At 42.1% G+C, this 15,495-nt stretch overlaps 1 protein-coding gene across 3 annotated transcripts in view; it reads left to right on the top strand.

The window, feature by feature from the left end:
- Positions 1–15,495, top strand: part of PHACTR2 (phosphatase and actin regulator 2) — a 133,899-nt gene that overhangs the window by 68,916 nt on the left and 49,488 nt on the right. The window lies entirely within an intron of this gene.

The raw sequence follows: 15,495 nt of genomic DNA on the forward strand, positions 1-15,495 counted from the left end.
TCTGAAATCTTCCATGAGTATTAATCAGTCCTGAAGATGGGTTTTGTGTGATAATTAAATGTTGTTCTCCCCCTCCCCCACTTAGCTGCAGATGGATCACGTCAGACCTGAAAGTCACAGACCCTGGATGTAAGTGATTCAACAAATCTGTGGCTGAAGTCGTGCCACGGATCTTGCTGGTTTTGCCTTTCCACCAGCTGTCCTTAGGGATCTGCTTGTAGAGAAAACATCTCTCTCTCTCTTTCTGTAGCTCATCCTACCTTGCACTCAGGGTTTCCTCAGCCACAGAAGTGAAACATCAGCAGAAGGTGAGATGAGCAAAGCACCATTGCTCTATGGGATCCTTTGTTAGGTGAGCTCACCGTGATGAAGGAATCAGCTGAAGACAGCTCATGAATTCTCCCACTGCTGTGGTTAATTCTTTCTTCAGCTTTGGCAGGGGAGCAGGCTGCTCAGCCTCTGCCTGCCTGTGGTTTAGCAGATAACATCATTACACCCTGACAGTGCTATGCTGCTGGTTAGCAGATTTGGCAACCTGGTTTTCTCCCAGAGGGCCTGGATACAGCAGCAGGGCAGAAGTGAGACCAGTGTGCTCATGTCAGCAGGGAGGTGTCTAGTGGCACAGACAAGCTTTTCTTAACTCTCTAAGAATGAATACATCCTCTGTCTATAAGGGCCCAGAGATTTCTTTCTTTCAGTTTAGATTTTTTCTTGTTTGTGCAGTAAATTCCACATAACACTGAGTGAAGAGTAAAGGAAGAACAGATGCTGCTAATTAAATTAACCATTTCCTAAAAACAAATAGCAGGCACTTCAAGCTCATAAAAAAATACCAGCATGAAGCCAATTCTTTCTGGTTTAAGTGATTACTTACATGTCTAGATGCCAATTCAGGGAAAACTTGCAAATGTAGAGAGGTTTATTTTGTCTTACTGTGGATATTTCCTTATAATTCAGTCTTTGCACCTACATTTTGGTGCCTTTTTTTTTTTCAATTTATTTTTTAATGTGTGAAGTGGTTGCAAAAGTTTTGAGACAAAAAATGTCCTTCTTGTGGGACATCCAGGTGTTTACCTGGAAAAAGAGCCCCTTGCATTGAGCTGCATGTCAGTGAAATTAGTGATGAGAACTTTTCCCTGCACAAAAACCTACATGTTTTTTAGTTAGTCCTTGCAGTATTTTCACCAATTACTCACCTCTTCCTACCTGCAGAGTTTTTGTACTTATAAAAGCAACATCCAGATGCACCCCAGACAAGTACTATGACTTCATATAAAATTGAGATTACATGCAACAGCTTGACCAAAGCACATCAGGGGCAGTATTCTAGCACATTTAGCCCTGGCTTTACACTCTGGCTCATTTCAGTTGTGAAAATAGTGGGTTTATTAAAATATTACATAAAAGATATGGAGTCAAAGGTCCTTTCTAAAAGCCAGCATGCAGGGCCATGGATTCCAGAGTATTTAGAAATGAGGCTCTTCCCTCTGTATGAATAACAAGAGTCACTTCATATTTTGTGTTTGTGTTTTTCTGTGCTCAGTTGCCTCCCTGGGGAGCAGGTGCTGAGCCTGGAGTGCTGCCACTGCTGGGGAAGGGAACTGTGCATCCCTGTGAGCTCCACACTCCAGCCAGGGGGCATTCCCAGCCTGTATGCTGCCCCTTTTATTGCATAAAATGTGCAGTGTTAGTAGCAGATAAAGCTCTGGTATTCCTAGCACATGAGCAAATTGAGCAGATAACAGTGTTTTGTCTTGCTCTGAGTGTGAAGAAAATGTGTGTGCCATAGTAATCAATTTTTGTTTTCTTGTCATTCATTTCTTTTTTTCTCCTTAACTTTTTTCAAAGCTAAACTTCCCACAAAACTCAATTATACTCTAAAAGTCTGTTTTGGCATGAAAGGTAATTAAAAGTCCACTCAAACCTTTGATTCCCACGTGGTTTAGAAGACAGAAGCTTGAAGTTAGCAGAGAGGCTGACTGAGGTGGGAAGGCAATGTTGGTGATGGAGCTGTTTGGATTGGAATCTTTGAGGACACTTCTGAAGGTTTTTTGTCCTCCTCAGAGCAGGTGTTACCTGAAAGAGGATCATGTTTTCCCTGGTATCCTGACACAATCCATGGACCCTTGCCTTTAGCTGGCTGCTCCAGCATTGCTGAGCTGATTTGGTGAAGGCTGATTTACATGGGTCACTGGCTGGGTGCTTGGCCAGGCTGCTCCTCCTGTGCTGAGCCCTGACCAAAAACTAAAGGCAGCCTTTCAAATGCAAGGCTGTGTACAGCCCTGTTGTATGTTGTTTGTGTACACGTTCACAAGCATGGAACTAAAGTGTCCTGGTTTAAGTGAAACTGAAATATACTTTATTTATTATTTATTTATGCACTGAATACTTATGGAACTGGTTCTCAGTGACCACTATTCACAAATGCATGAAATGTCATAACTTGTCAAAAAGCTGCTGAGTGGGACACATCTTGCATTTCTGTGCTTTCCAGTTTAGCATGTTATCATTGATCCTATACAAGAATTTTAAAAAAATAGATTAAAAGAGCCAGTTAATGCTTGATTTAGTTTAATTTCATTCCTTCTACAACAAGAAAATATTCAGTGAAGGTTAGAGGTGTTTTTCTAGCACTTTTTTTAAACCTGAATCAGACTGTGCTGTTGTGCTTACCTATATTCCTTGTATTCTTCATTTGTATTGATATACAGAACATTTCCTGCTAGATACAGAAACCTTGTGGTTCGCTTATTGTGGTTTATAGATGTTTCATCACAATTCCAGGTTTTTCTCTGATCTTCCCTAGCTCTTGTGAGCACAGCATGTGACAGAAATGCTTTCCCACAGCAAGGAGTTGCATGCTGTAATGCACCAGTCACTTTTTGGGTCTCTCCTGGTGTTAAAATTACCACTCTCTCCCAAAGTTCAGCATCCAGCTAGGGTGAAAAGTGAGTACAGGTTCTAAAAATGTTGAATATGTGTGTGAAGATGGGCCAAGTACTTGCATGTTAGCAAGAGTGGGAGGGAGGTTTAAGGGAAATTGTAAACCTTTTTCAAGGCAAGAAAAATGACTGAACTCTCTATCACTTCTTTTCATTTCCAAAATGTCACAGCTTCTTGCTAAGCTCAACAGAGTTGCCATCATTTATTTGTAAGCTGCTTGAAGGTTCTCTTTTAAAGAATAGTTATTAACCTTTCTATTTTAAAACCTGTTCTCATACAAAGCATTTTTCACTGCAGATGGAGTTACAAGGCAGTTTTTTTTTCAGTATGGCATAGAATTTTTTGGGAGTTATTTCCTGAGGGAGGTAAATTTCCAGGGACTGCAGGAAGGTCCTCTGCTCCTTCAGTTGAGGCTGGAGCTCAACAGGTTCCAAACCACACAGTGCAAGTAAAGCTGGGGAGTGGCTGTGAAGACATTGTGCCTTGCAGAGGGGCTCAGGGACTGGGTTTGACTCCTGCTTGCCATTCCAGGGCTCTCCAGTGTTCCTTCCGTGCCCCCTGGGCATGGGGAAAAGACCATCCATCACCTGTGGGATCTCTGCTTTCCTTTCCCTCCTTGGGTCCCTGCAGTGATGTTATTTTGGGGTCTGCTGGCTGGGAAGAGCAGAAACCCAAGCAAGCCCTGCCTGCTAGGGTGGACTGCTCACCTCTGGGCAAACCCTAGGAGAGACACCCTGTGGAAGTGGAAGTGCCACCAGTGGAACAGTGATTGCTCCTTCCTTTGTGGGACACTGTCCACGTGTTGATTCATTGTTAACCAAGCTGGTAATTAGCCCTTCCTCTCCCTTGTTGGGTGCATCAGCTGCTGGGTGAGTTGCAGAAAGCCCAGGATGAGAAACAGTCAGGTCAGGCAGAAATTGCAAGCAGGAATTTCTGGAGTATTCCTGTGGGATTTCCTAAGAAATGGCTCGCTTTCCCAGGGACCGATGGAAACAGGCGAGCGCTCTGGCACACGCTGTTCCCTCTCTAGGAAAACATTTGGTAGTAGTTTAAAAAAGAAAGCTTTATAGACCTTAAATAATGCCAAAGATGAATTTGGTGAAGACTGATGCTGTACATACTTTATTTGCAAGGATTTGGAATTTCCAGTGCTGCTTGGAGTTGCTAGCAGTAGGTCCAGGGCTTGCCAGTCATATTCGGGATTTTTTGCACCACCTCTTCTATTTTAATCAAGTTTTTATTATGGCACTCTTAGGAACATGGCTAAATAGTAAAGCTTTTGTGCTCAATTCATCAGTATCAACAAGGTCATGGCACTGGTAATCATAAAACTAAAGAAACTTGATAATTGTGAGAACAGCTTCTGTTTCATTTGGGTTTTTAAGTAATTCATGTCAGTGTTTTGTATTCTGGCTTGGGAGTACTCAAGGGTCATGTAGCCTGGTTTACCTCTAAATAAGTAAGAAATAATAAAAATATTTTTTAATGAAAGCTAGGTTGTTTAAAGGTTTAAAGACAGTCTCAAAGAAAATACAGAATACAGTGAAGCGTGTCATTCCATCTAGTTTGGAGTGACCTTTGTCCACATTAAATAGGCTAAATTATTCTTCTTGTTTATATTGGGTTTTGTATAAAGTAAAAAATCAATATATTATCGATTCACAATCAGCCTGAATGCATCATAATGGTAATTGGAAGGCTTAAAATGTTTCATTGGGCTATGATGACTGCTAATTCCTAATTCCACTTAGAAAAAAGGAAAGGTTTTCCTGCACAGCAATGTATTGATGCATGGTGGAGTAGCTGGGTGGGCTCAGGTGTCCCTGACAGACAGACAGGCATTTCTTCTGGTGCCCTTTGAAGCTCTGTGTGCAGAAGCTAAGTACTGAATGAACATATTAGGCCATGCTGTAGTATAGTGCTGGAAAGCACTGGTGGGGAGGAAATGAAATCTGGTGGTTTTTCTGTTGGTGCTTGCTTTCTGGCTCAAGGGATCCTCATCCAACTCCAGCTAAAGCAGTTCAGTTCAAGCTGGCATATAAAAGTTGAAGTTGGCATTTTGTTTTAGTCTACAGACAGCAAAGATTTATTTTATGATTGCTTAAAATGTCAATGTCTGAATGAGAAAGTTAGGGAGGGACGTGCTGGCAAACAAACTCACAGGGGCTTGTAGATAGCTAATTTTTTTTTTTTTTTTAATGCAGCAGCTGAGCAGGTGTCAATGAAAATCAGAAATCTGTTGTTCAAGCTATTGTCTCTCATTTTATACTTGGAGCTGAAACAAGAAGGGTCTTTCTGGTGTTTGTCCATACCCCTCTTTAAACAAAGAGGTTCTGATCTATGGCCAGCCCTCTTTAAGCACTGTGATAATGCAGTCATTCATTATTAACAGAGAGCAGAGAAGTGGAGGCCCCAAACACGCCAGGAACAGCCAAGTGGGGAAATGAAGGTATCAATTATGTATCTGCCATGTGGATGATGCTCTTACAGAGTAGATGTTTTCCCCTAAGGGAAGAATCTGCTGGGAGAGCAAAGCATGTTCTCAGTGCCTTCTCTGACAACAAGATGACATCTCCCCACCTGAAGCTTCAACAAGCCCTTTTCCTGACCCCCTCTCCCTCCCAGGAGTGCTTGATGCTCTGCTTAGTCCTGGACTGGTGCCTGGATCTAAAAGGAGAGTGCTGCTGGCACTCCCACAGGGAAGTGGGATCCTGTTTTCCAGCCCTACCTCCACAAGTGACAGGCACCTGTGCCCCCAGGGTGAGCTGTGAGCAGGGCAGGCTCCAGCCCAGCATCCCAGTGCAATGAGCTGGAGGGCAGCAGCTTTCTCTTTAGCTTTCCAGCTAAAGGTGTTTTTATTGCCAGCACCTCACTTCCATCAACACTGATTCCATGGAAAGGCTGAAGTAAAAAAATATGTATGAATGCAGCCTCAAAGCTTCATGAAGGTGGTACTTCAATTCCACTGGGTTTTACTACAGCGATTTACAGTGCCATCACCCTGCTTGATGGAATTACTGCTTCTTGATTGTAGGAGAGGGAGCATAATGTTTTTTAAAATAAAACTGAATCCCATCTCAGTTGCACAGACCCGTCCTGTGACAAGGACACGAGCATGTCCTGCTGAGAAGGGCAGCTGAGCTAAAAAATATATCAGCTTGTGCCTGATTTCCCCTACCTTGGCCCTAGTAAAGAACAAGCTACAGGCAGTAAAACAGCTGTTTGCTGTGTGGCTGGGGATGAAGAGGGTAATGAAACATGATGCAGAATAAAAGTCAGCTGCAACTTGGCAACTCCCTTCTCCTCATAGCAAAGAAGATAACTTAGACTGTATTAAGAATTATGATATTATACATACAGAATGATATGAATGATTTTTACAGGCTGTGGTTTTAGAGTTGGCACGTTAGTATTTTGACTAAGAAGATTGTGTTAAATCATTAATAGGTTTTTCTGAGTATTTTGGAGTTTCGCTATTATTGTTTATTCAAGCTGGTATCTAGCAACAAAGACGAGCATTTTGAAGGCAGCTAAAAACTGAACTTAAAAATAAACACAGTTCTTTCTACAAAGACAGCAGAGCTAAAAGCCTGTACAAATATTTGCAATGACAGCAACAATCAGAAATTTGTTGGTTGGGTTTAAAAGTGTTCTTGACCTCCTGGCAGGGTTCTGAGGCCAGCAAGGTCACAGAAAGAGACTTTTTGCTTTGAGGTTGACTTGCACACATTTGGACAAGTGCATTAGTGCAGTATGCTGTTTCCTGTACTAGAAAAAAAGGTGTTGAAGTGGTGCCAGTAAAGAAGAAAATGGTGCTCTTGAGAGGCAGCACAATGAGCCCTGGGCTGTCCTGTCCCAGGCATTTAATGACATGATGATCAAGTTGCTCCTAAGGTTTTGGGTATGTTAATGTTCTGTAATTTGTAGATCAGGAACTCCTTGTCATAGTTCTTAGGAGTGGGGAAGCATTGGGATGGGAGCCCACAGAACCAAAATTGCTTTCAGATATATAAACATGTTAATTGTGAAATATTTGATTTAAGGTAGTAATAATAAACATGTAATATTCATACATAATTGTGTTTGGCAAGGGCACTAGCTGGTCTGGAATGAGTTGGGCTGGGTTCCCCAACTTTTTCATGCTGAAGAGGAAAACAGCTGATGATGTTAGCACTTCAGGTGGTCATTGCTTCAGCGCTGGATGTGTTGAAGGCATCAGAGCATCTCTCACACCTGTTGGCAGTGAGCTCAGGTGATCACTTCCTGGCAGAAGTCTTCCAAACTTCTCTCCCCTTCACTCCTGTTCTGTTCCTGTCCCAGCTCAATGGTACATTCTCCAGCTCAGAAGTAGGAGCTGACTCAGTTTTGGAAACCCAGACAAAAGGCTGTTTTGTCTCAGGGCAGTGATGATGTGCAGCCTTACAAATGGCTGGTGGTTCATCCAGGGTTTCTGTTGTGCTGGTGATGCTGAGATGACTGGAAGCCCACTTGTGTGGGCAGCATCTCTGTAAAGCTCTGCCTGCAGTGGTGCTTCCTTCTGGGGACTCAGCCAGAGGTCTGCAGGGAAATGCCTCTGTCTTTCCAGGTATAGCTGGCATGCCTGAAAGGCATCAGGGAGGGATCAGCAGTGAGTCCTTTAGCCAGTGATGTGGAGTGAGCAGAATAATCTCCTAACATCCTGCAGCATCTCCTTTGGGATGATGGACACCTCCAGAGGATCCAGCAAGCTGAGACCTGTGACACCCTCTGGCTTGCTTAGGGAGAGGAGAGACAAACAGCTCAGGGTAACTTTGGCTATGCTTTTACTCTTTTCCTAGGTTTTTGACCTGGCATGTTTGGGGGCAGATGGAGAGTAAATTGCTGCTAACTGGGGTGGTGGAAACCAGGGCCAAAGGCTTCCCCCTGACTCTCCTCACCCAGTTTTATCTCAGCATTGGTATAACACACCTATCAACTACTGCAAAGGTGGTTGCTTTTAATTCCTCTTTGTCACCACACAGGAGAGGGGCCACAGGTGCTTCAGTTTATTTTCACACTTCTAGCCAATATCTGCTGGGGAGATTTACCACTTGCCTGCAGCTAAAAAGATTTGTTGTGAATTTATTACAGTTATATTTCTCCCCCATAATAAGGCTATGCCAAAAAAAGTCAGTAAAGAAGTATTTCCAGTTTTGCAGTTCTGGTTTTCAGATGTGATGTTTTAAAATATCAATACAGAATTTAATAAGATGAGTACATGCACCTTACTTTTTGGTGAAATTACAAAATCATCCAATAAAATATTTAAACTATAAATAGAAATGCATACCATTGAACTCCAAGGAGATTTATCCCTTAATATTCAGACACAAGAAGCATTAATTTTCAATTAGCAGCTCAGTTGCTCAAAGTAGTTAGGTTGCTCTTTTATGTACAATACTTTTAGTTGTTGTTTTTTCTATCCCCCCACATGTCACTGTGCCTGGATTTTTTTTCCCCCCTGTTTTTGTGGAGGAGTTGCTTTGACCTTTGATATGATGTTTTGTATATCTGGAAAATGTGACTGTCTGGAAACTTTCCATTTGCTGATTTTTTCTCAAGTATTGGGGTTGAAGAAAAAAAGAGTAAGCAGCCTGCATTAAACCTATGATCCCTTTCCTTCTGGTTGGAGCCAGCTGTGTCCAGGATGAAAGAGGAGGTAGCAAGAAGATTTTTGGCCAGATTGCTTTCAAACCTGTATAACAGGATGGCTGAGCATTTGCTTGTTCCTTCTTCAGGAAGCTGGAAGTGTGGAAGTTAAGCATTTTATTGAAGGGGAGGAAGAAGTTGTGTAGCTGTTCCAATAAGGACTGCATGTTGCAGTCAATAATTAATTGACTGCAACAATTAAATGTCAATAAACAATTAAAAATGTCAATAATTAATTTACAAACACATGTTTGTGGGCCTACTGCAAACTTAGGTTAGATCTTTCTTTTTTTTTTTTTTTTTTTTTTCCCCAGACCTTAAGAGAATCCCTGATGTGTTTTGACATAAGAAATAGCTGGGAAGAGAGGTGGTGTGATTGTAGAGGTCTGACTGCTGTGCTCAGTGTGCTGTAGAGCACACCTAGCACAGATGCCAGTGCAGATAGAGCAGATCAGCTGTGAACCATGAAGTTCCTGCATGGGAAGTGTAATTGAGTGAGGCTGCATAGCCCTGACTGGCTGTGTTGCCTTTTATTTTTAGTGTCTCTGCAGAGTGTCCTACACTCATAACTTAGCTTTTTTTCTCTATAGAATTAAAAGTGAGTGAAAGCTTACAAGTGTGTTACCTGCATTTGGGATGCACTAGCAAGAGACAATTTGCGGTAATGAGAGCCACAAAAACAGCAATTTAGGCTGAGGTGGTTATTGTGACCAGGAAAAAGAAAAAGCAACATTTTTTTACCCCAGTGATGCAGCAAGCACATGTCAAGCCCTAAAGTTAACCCTGTTATATGTCCTATTTCCTGTGTAATTAGTAGGAAGTCCAGGTGAGGTCTCCTGCTTGCTTGCTGGGGATCATTGTAGGACTAGGGCATTCTACCTAAGAGACAGATAACTAAATAATCCAGTTAATCCCAGGTGTTCAGCCAAGAAAGCGAGAACTAGGAAAAAATCCATCATTGTTTGAAACTCTGGTCATATTTCTTCTCTGCACACTGCAGAAGAGCAAGTGTGGCTGAGCATCCCTGTGAGCCATGCAGCTCTTTGAAACGTGGAGCCGTGAGCATCCACGCTATGACTTCCAGGGAAGCACAGGCTTCCCTCTTTTCCTTTGAAGGGCCTGTGTAGCAGTACCTATGATTTTGCAGAGCTTAGGTAGGGGCTTACCACAGGCAGAACAGACTGTGATCTTTTGGGCTGAACTTTCCACTCTTGCCAGGTTTGACTTCCTGCAGCAAAGTAACATTTTGCCTATGGAAGCAGTGGGAGTTGCAAGGTTTGGACTTGGAGCCGTTTCTGGTCTTTGGCACTGCTGATCCAAGTGTGATTCCAACAGCCCCAGAAGTGTGTGTGTATCCATTTGTGCGTGTATCCATGTAGAAACCTGGAGGTATTCAGGCCATTGTCTCCATCCCTGCTGCAGTTATCCTAGGAGAATTCCCTCTGGCTCTTCCAGGGCAGCAGCCAGCCTCCCTGTGAAGTAGCCACTACCCAGCCTGTTCAGCTGATTGCCTGCAGGAGGTCCAATTAACATTTGGCAACATTGGCAGTTCCATATGGAAACTACCACTCTGCCGCCCACATTTGAACTTCAGCTTTTTCCTTTCATTTAATTAAAACACAATCAAGTCAATTAGCTCATGACAGGGTTTCTGCAAAGTTAAACTCCAGATGTATGGCAAGGCAAAAGCATGCAGATGCCAATTCATTGTGCTGCCTGGAGGTAGATGATATCTCTCCCATTTACCAGTTTATCCACCATGGATTAGCTGTATTTTTTCCCTTCCAAGTAGGTTTAAATAAAACCCAACAACAACAACAACAACAAAAAAAAAAAAACAAAAACAAAACAAAAAAAAAAACACCAAAAAAACCACAAACCAAAAATGTGAGAAAGAAAAACAGAAGTTCCATCTGGTTTGGGTCAGGAAAAATAATAATTTGAGATACTTATTGAAAATGACATTTATAGTGTCAGAATGACTTCTGATTTTTAATGACCACGTCAAACCTTTTGTCATGCAGTGTCTTGAAGTTTGCCAGTAAGCTCAAGGAATAAGCAGCTTGTATTCTATAGTAAATTGATGACTTACTGCTAATTGGGGATAATAGGCATCTGCAAAAACATGTTTATTTTGCTGGCATAAAAACCATGATTTCCAACTCTGTGCCCTCTGGCAAGATGGTATGGAAAATCATATTGTTGTCAGAAGAGGTTCTGAGTTCTCAATAAACCAAGAGGACTTTTGTAGCACATCTCTGCAAGGCAGCAGGGTGCAGTGGGAGGAAGAGAAAAAAAACCAAAACTGTACTAGCTAACTGGTAATAAGCACAGAAATTGTATCCAAATCCACATGTAAGGTAACTGAAGTGGGGTCAAGGCACCTTCTGCTGCATTTCTCAATTCCTTCATGGTTAGATGAGGCAATACCTGAGTCACCTGTATTCTGACAGGTTTTCCTCACGTGCTTCAACAGTGATGTGGTGATACCATAACAACACTGCAAGAGAACTATTGCTAGTGAAAGTGTTAGGCACCAGTGCTACCTCAGTGCCTTGGTATCAGTGGGGCACTTGATTCTGTGCATTCTTCCCTCTTGGTTGTGTTGTCCAACTATAGGAGGAGGACTTTTCCTTCACCTTGCCATTCTTAACCTCGCTGTATGACAAGGATCCAGAGCAGAGCTGCAGTGCAGGTGGGTAAGCCTTGGCTGATGTGGGTGAGAGAAGGGATTGCAGCATGAAAGGTGCAGCACGGTGGGGAAGGAAGAGAACTTGACATTCTGCTGGCACCTTCTTGTATTTAATAGCCCTGATATGAGAAAGAATTTCTTAAATATATACCAGTACTCCAGCAGGATTGGATTAGATCAGTTGTGTAGAAAGGTGCTGGGGAGGGGAGCGGGGGTTACATTCTTCTGCTGGCTTTTCATTTTCACTGCCAAGAGAAAAAATATACAGAAGCAAAAAATGCAGAACATCTAAAGTCATAAATATAGTCCTCTTTTCTTTTCATCCTGAATTTCTTTAAGTCAAAGTTTTTAAAAAATGGTCTTGCTGCATTCTGATCACAAGGCCTGGAACCAGCAAAAACACACTGTTTAGTTTACAATAATTGGTATTAGACTTGCTTGAAATGACCTGGTGGGTCGTTCTTGTGTTGCATTTTGCTCCTATAAAGTTAGTTGTAAGTTCTTATCTGAAAAAAGCGTTAGCATGTGCCAGGGCTGGCGCCTTAGTGTCGAAGTGTACCATGCCCTGGGAAAACTGTGATGGTTCACACACCTGCCTCAGCCCCCCAGCATCTCTGGAGATCATTCACAGCAGTGAAAAGTTTCCTCAGCAGCTACAGAGATCAGCGCTGCTTATTGCAAGTAGCCTTCCTGGGATGAGACATGTTTAGTCATCTCTAAGCATTTGTAGGAAAGTCAGGGTCATCCACAGGCTGATCTCATCTCCTCTGGCTGCCCATAGGCTTGAGGAGAGGCTGTCCTTTTTGTGCACTTCATCTGACTGACAGCCCATGTGGCACAATTCAGCTTTGCAGTGTCCCTGCTGGCCTTGTTGTTGGCCTTTTGCAGCAAGATCTCCTCGTCATGGGACATCGACGTGCAGGATTCATTTCCTCACTTCTTGTCCTTCTTGTGCACCCAGCTGATCCTGCAGGTGGAAAATCTTCACCTAGGGCAAAGGACTGGAATATGGTCATGTAAACTGTGCAGGTACTATAGCCAGAAGTCCTAGTGTCCAACTTATTAATAATATTTATTGAAGACAATAAAGTGACTCACTGGCTTTTTAAAGAAGGCAGGACTTCAAGATACTATATATACAAACAGTAGAGTAATACAAGTCAGCAAGCTCCTCTAAACCTCAGAGAGCAAAGATGTTTCTTTTCCCCTCATAATGTTTGTAACAGTTAATAGAAGGTAGATAAGTTCTCTGAGGTGAAAAACACACTGCTTTATTCTTAAGTAGTACACGGCCTATAAAGCAAATCGTGAGCAGATGAACCATCAGTTTCCTGTGGAGTGTTTCAAACAAGAGGAGTAACAACTTTTGTAAAGATCTTTCTAGAAATGCCCTGAAATATCTTTGCTGAAATGGTGGGGTTTTTTCCTAAATAGTTTATTAATTGATAAAATGTGCTAGCTTGTGAATATATACGAATACACATAATATATGCACTTTTGAATACAAATAAGTTCCTTTTTCTAGACGTATTTCTTTATCTTAGATTATTTCTTGAGTTAGTCTGTGATATCTCGCTATGTTTATTCCTTCTTTTCATATACACATTTCATATTTCAAATGAGGGAATTGGTACAAGGTCCATGGATTAGCAAATTCCCAATTTTGAACACTTGTTGAACTCACTAGATAAATCAACTCCTTGCTTTTTATTGTCAGAAGGAATTAATGTTGACATCTGACATAATGTTTTCAAAAGTTTCAATCTTCCTGAATAGAATTATTTTCCATTAATTTTGTGTATTTGCTCAGTTTGAAGCAGACAGATTTCTGCAGCTAGGATGAATATGATTATTTTGGGGTTACCAGTTTATCAGCAGAGGGCAGAACAGGGGCCAATGTAAATCTGTATTTCTCTGTGAGGAGCTATTGGAGCCCTAATTCTCCTCCATTTCTGCTGCTAGGCACAGGGCGAAAAAATCTAGATGAGGTTTTTGTGAAAGTGGTCTCCAGCAATGGGCTGCACTCTGTGACTCAGGAGCATTTGGAAAGATCAGTTTTCTGGTGCTTAGAAGCCCATGCTGTCTGTCAGCAGGATGCAGGCTCTTCACAGCAGCAGCACAGCATTTCTGAGCCACTGGGGAGAAGAGCATGGCTTTTGTCCTGCTGCCTCAAGGGTGGGTAGCCTCTCACTCCACTGAGCTGATATCTCACAGCTTCTGCCAGTGAGATATAGCCTGGCTCCTGCCCCAGGACAGGGCTCTACAGCCAGCAGATCCTGGTCTCTTTTCTTCATGGCTTCACTCCTGAGTATTTGGATTTACTGGTGCTGATTTCACTAGAGAGACCATGTGTTTCTGCATCCCATAGCACCACGGGAATCTTGACTGGAAGGGACTCAGGAGGTTACTTGGAGCAGGACTGTTCCTGACAGTAGGTGAGGTCAGCCCTGGAAGGAGCTTTGGAGGTTTGCCTGGCTGTCTTCACATCCTCCCAGGACCTGTTCCAGTGCTGCACTACCCAACTCCTGGTGGTGTTTTCCTTACCTCTTTTACCTGGCTTTTCCTGGCTGCAAACTGGCACTCATCTCTTCTTATGTCAGCTGGAATTGCAGAGATAAATTTTGCTCTCTTGTCTTTGTACATACACTCCAAATAACTGTAATTCTCCCTTAGATCCACAGTTTCCAGCAGAGGCTTCTGCATTCCATAGGAGACTGCACTCCCTAGGCAATGCCTGTAAGCCTGGACAAAGGTGCAGTCCCTGAATTCAGGCAAGGCACCCGTGCAGGGCTCCTTGTGCTGCCCTGTGCCTCTCTGCAGAGCTGCCCACAGCCTTTGGTGATCTTGTCATCTCTCACCTGGCTTCTCAGGGTGTGCTGGGGGCTGACTGCTTCATCTTAAAGCTGACTCATTTTAAATCTCTCCAAGGTTCACCTTGCTCTCCAGGGCACACAGGTGAGGAAATTTATCACTAGTTTTAACTTCATAGACTTCAACTAAGTTATACAATGAATCTTTCTTGCCAGTACTTTATTTCGAAACATTGGAAACAAGGTTTCTTGGACTCCGTTTGCATTACATCAGCTTTCTCACAGAAAAGATTTTTTTTAGCATCCTGGATTAATCTTAAGCCTAGGACAAATATAGGATTCATTACATGTCATTTGTCTGAGAAATAGAATAATAAGATTGCACCATGGTATTATGTGGCTGAGTATGTATCTTTTTAGCAGCTGGGTCACAGGACCAGGATTCAGGAAGCTATTTGGCAAACATAAAATTAAGCACTTAACAATTCTGTGCCTCATATTTTCCATCTGTAAAATGGGGACATTGGTATTTCTTTCTTTGAATAGCATTTCTGATTTAATGATCTATGATTATCATTACTACTGTTCAGACTGGCATCAACTCTGTTCCAAATTGGTTATAATTAGAATTTTTAGATGAATGAAAGCAACTACAGAGCCTATGTGCCACAAACAGTTAAGCCCATGAATAATTTTTTTTGTCTCTCTAAGTAATGGCAGTTGCTTTGTTGCTCATAGGAGTAAAATTCAGCATACTGGAAGTGTTTGCAGGACTACAAATGGAAGGCTTTAAAAAATATTAATTCTTCAATAGAAATAAGTAATAGTAGATTTCTCAGGGTAATTTATTTTAACTGTATGCTACAAGACATTGTGGGATGAGTCTTAATTGTTCACAAAACTTGAAGTTTTCTAAGTATTGGCTTTCATATAATTCAATATGTTTTTGCAGTAAAGAAATCCTTCCTAAAGTTCTGGCTCCAGTTCAAAAGCTTATTGTTAAATATGCTTTGTTAGTAAGAAGCCTGACTCATGGCAGGCTGTGCTGGGAAGGACTGATTACCAGGGATATCAAACAGACCTGTTCCCATTCCACTGCCAGAACAGTTATCTTTGGAGTTTGTTTAAGAAAAGATTAATTTTACCCAAAAGAAACAGTTTATGTTTTCAAATTGCAAGGGTTTTGTTTTCTATGTGATGATAGCTAGTTATTCAACTTCACCATGGGTTGGGAAAAACTCACCCAAACATATGTTGGAAGAAATTCTCCTGTAGGGATAGAAAACCACTGGACTGCACAAATACATCGCATGAGCATCACGAGATGCAGGTTCTGGACAGCTGCAGTTGCAGGGCTGAGAAGCACTGCAGGGCTGCCTTCTG

This window comes from Serinus canaria, chromosome 3 (assembly GCF_022539315.1).
Source record: "Serinus canaria isolate serCan28SL12 chromosome 3, serCan2020, whole genome shotgun sequence".
NCBI classification, from domain to species: domain Eukaryota; kingdom Metazoa; phylum Chordata; class Aves; order Passeriformes; family Fringillidae; genus Serinus; species Serinus canaria.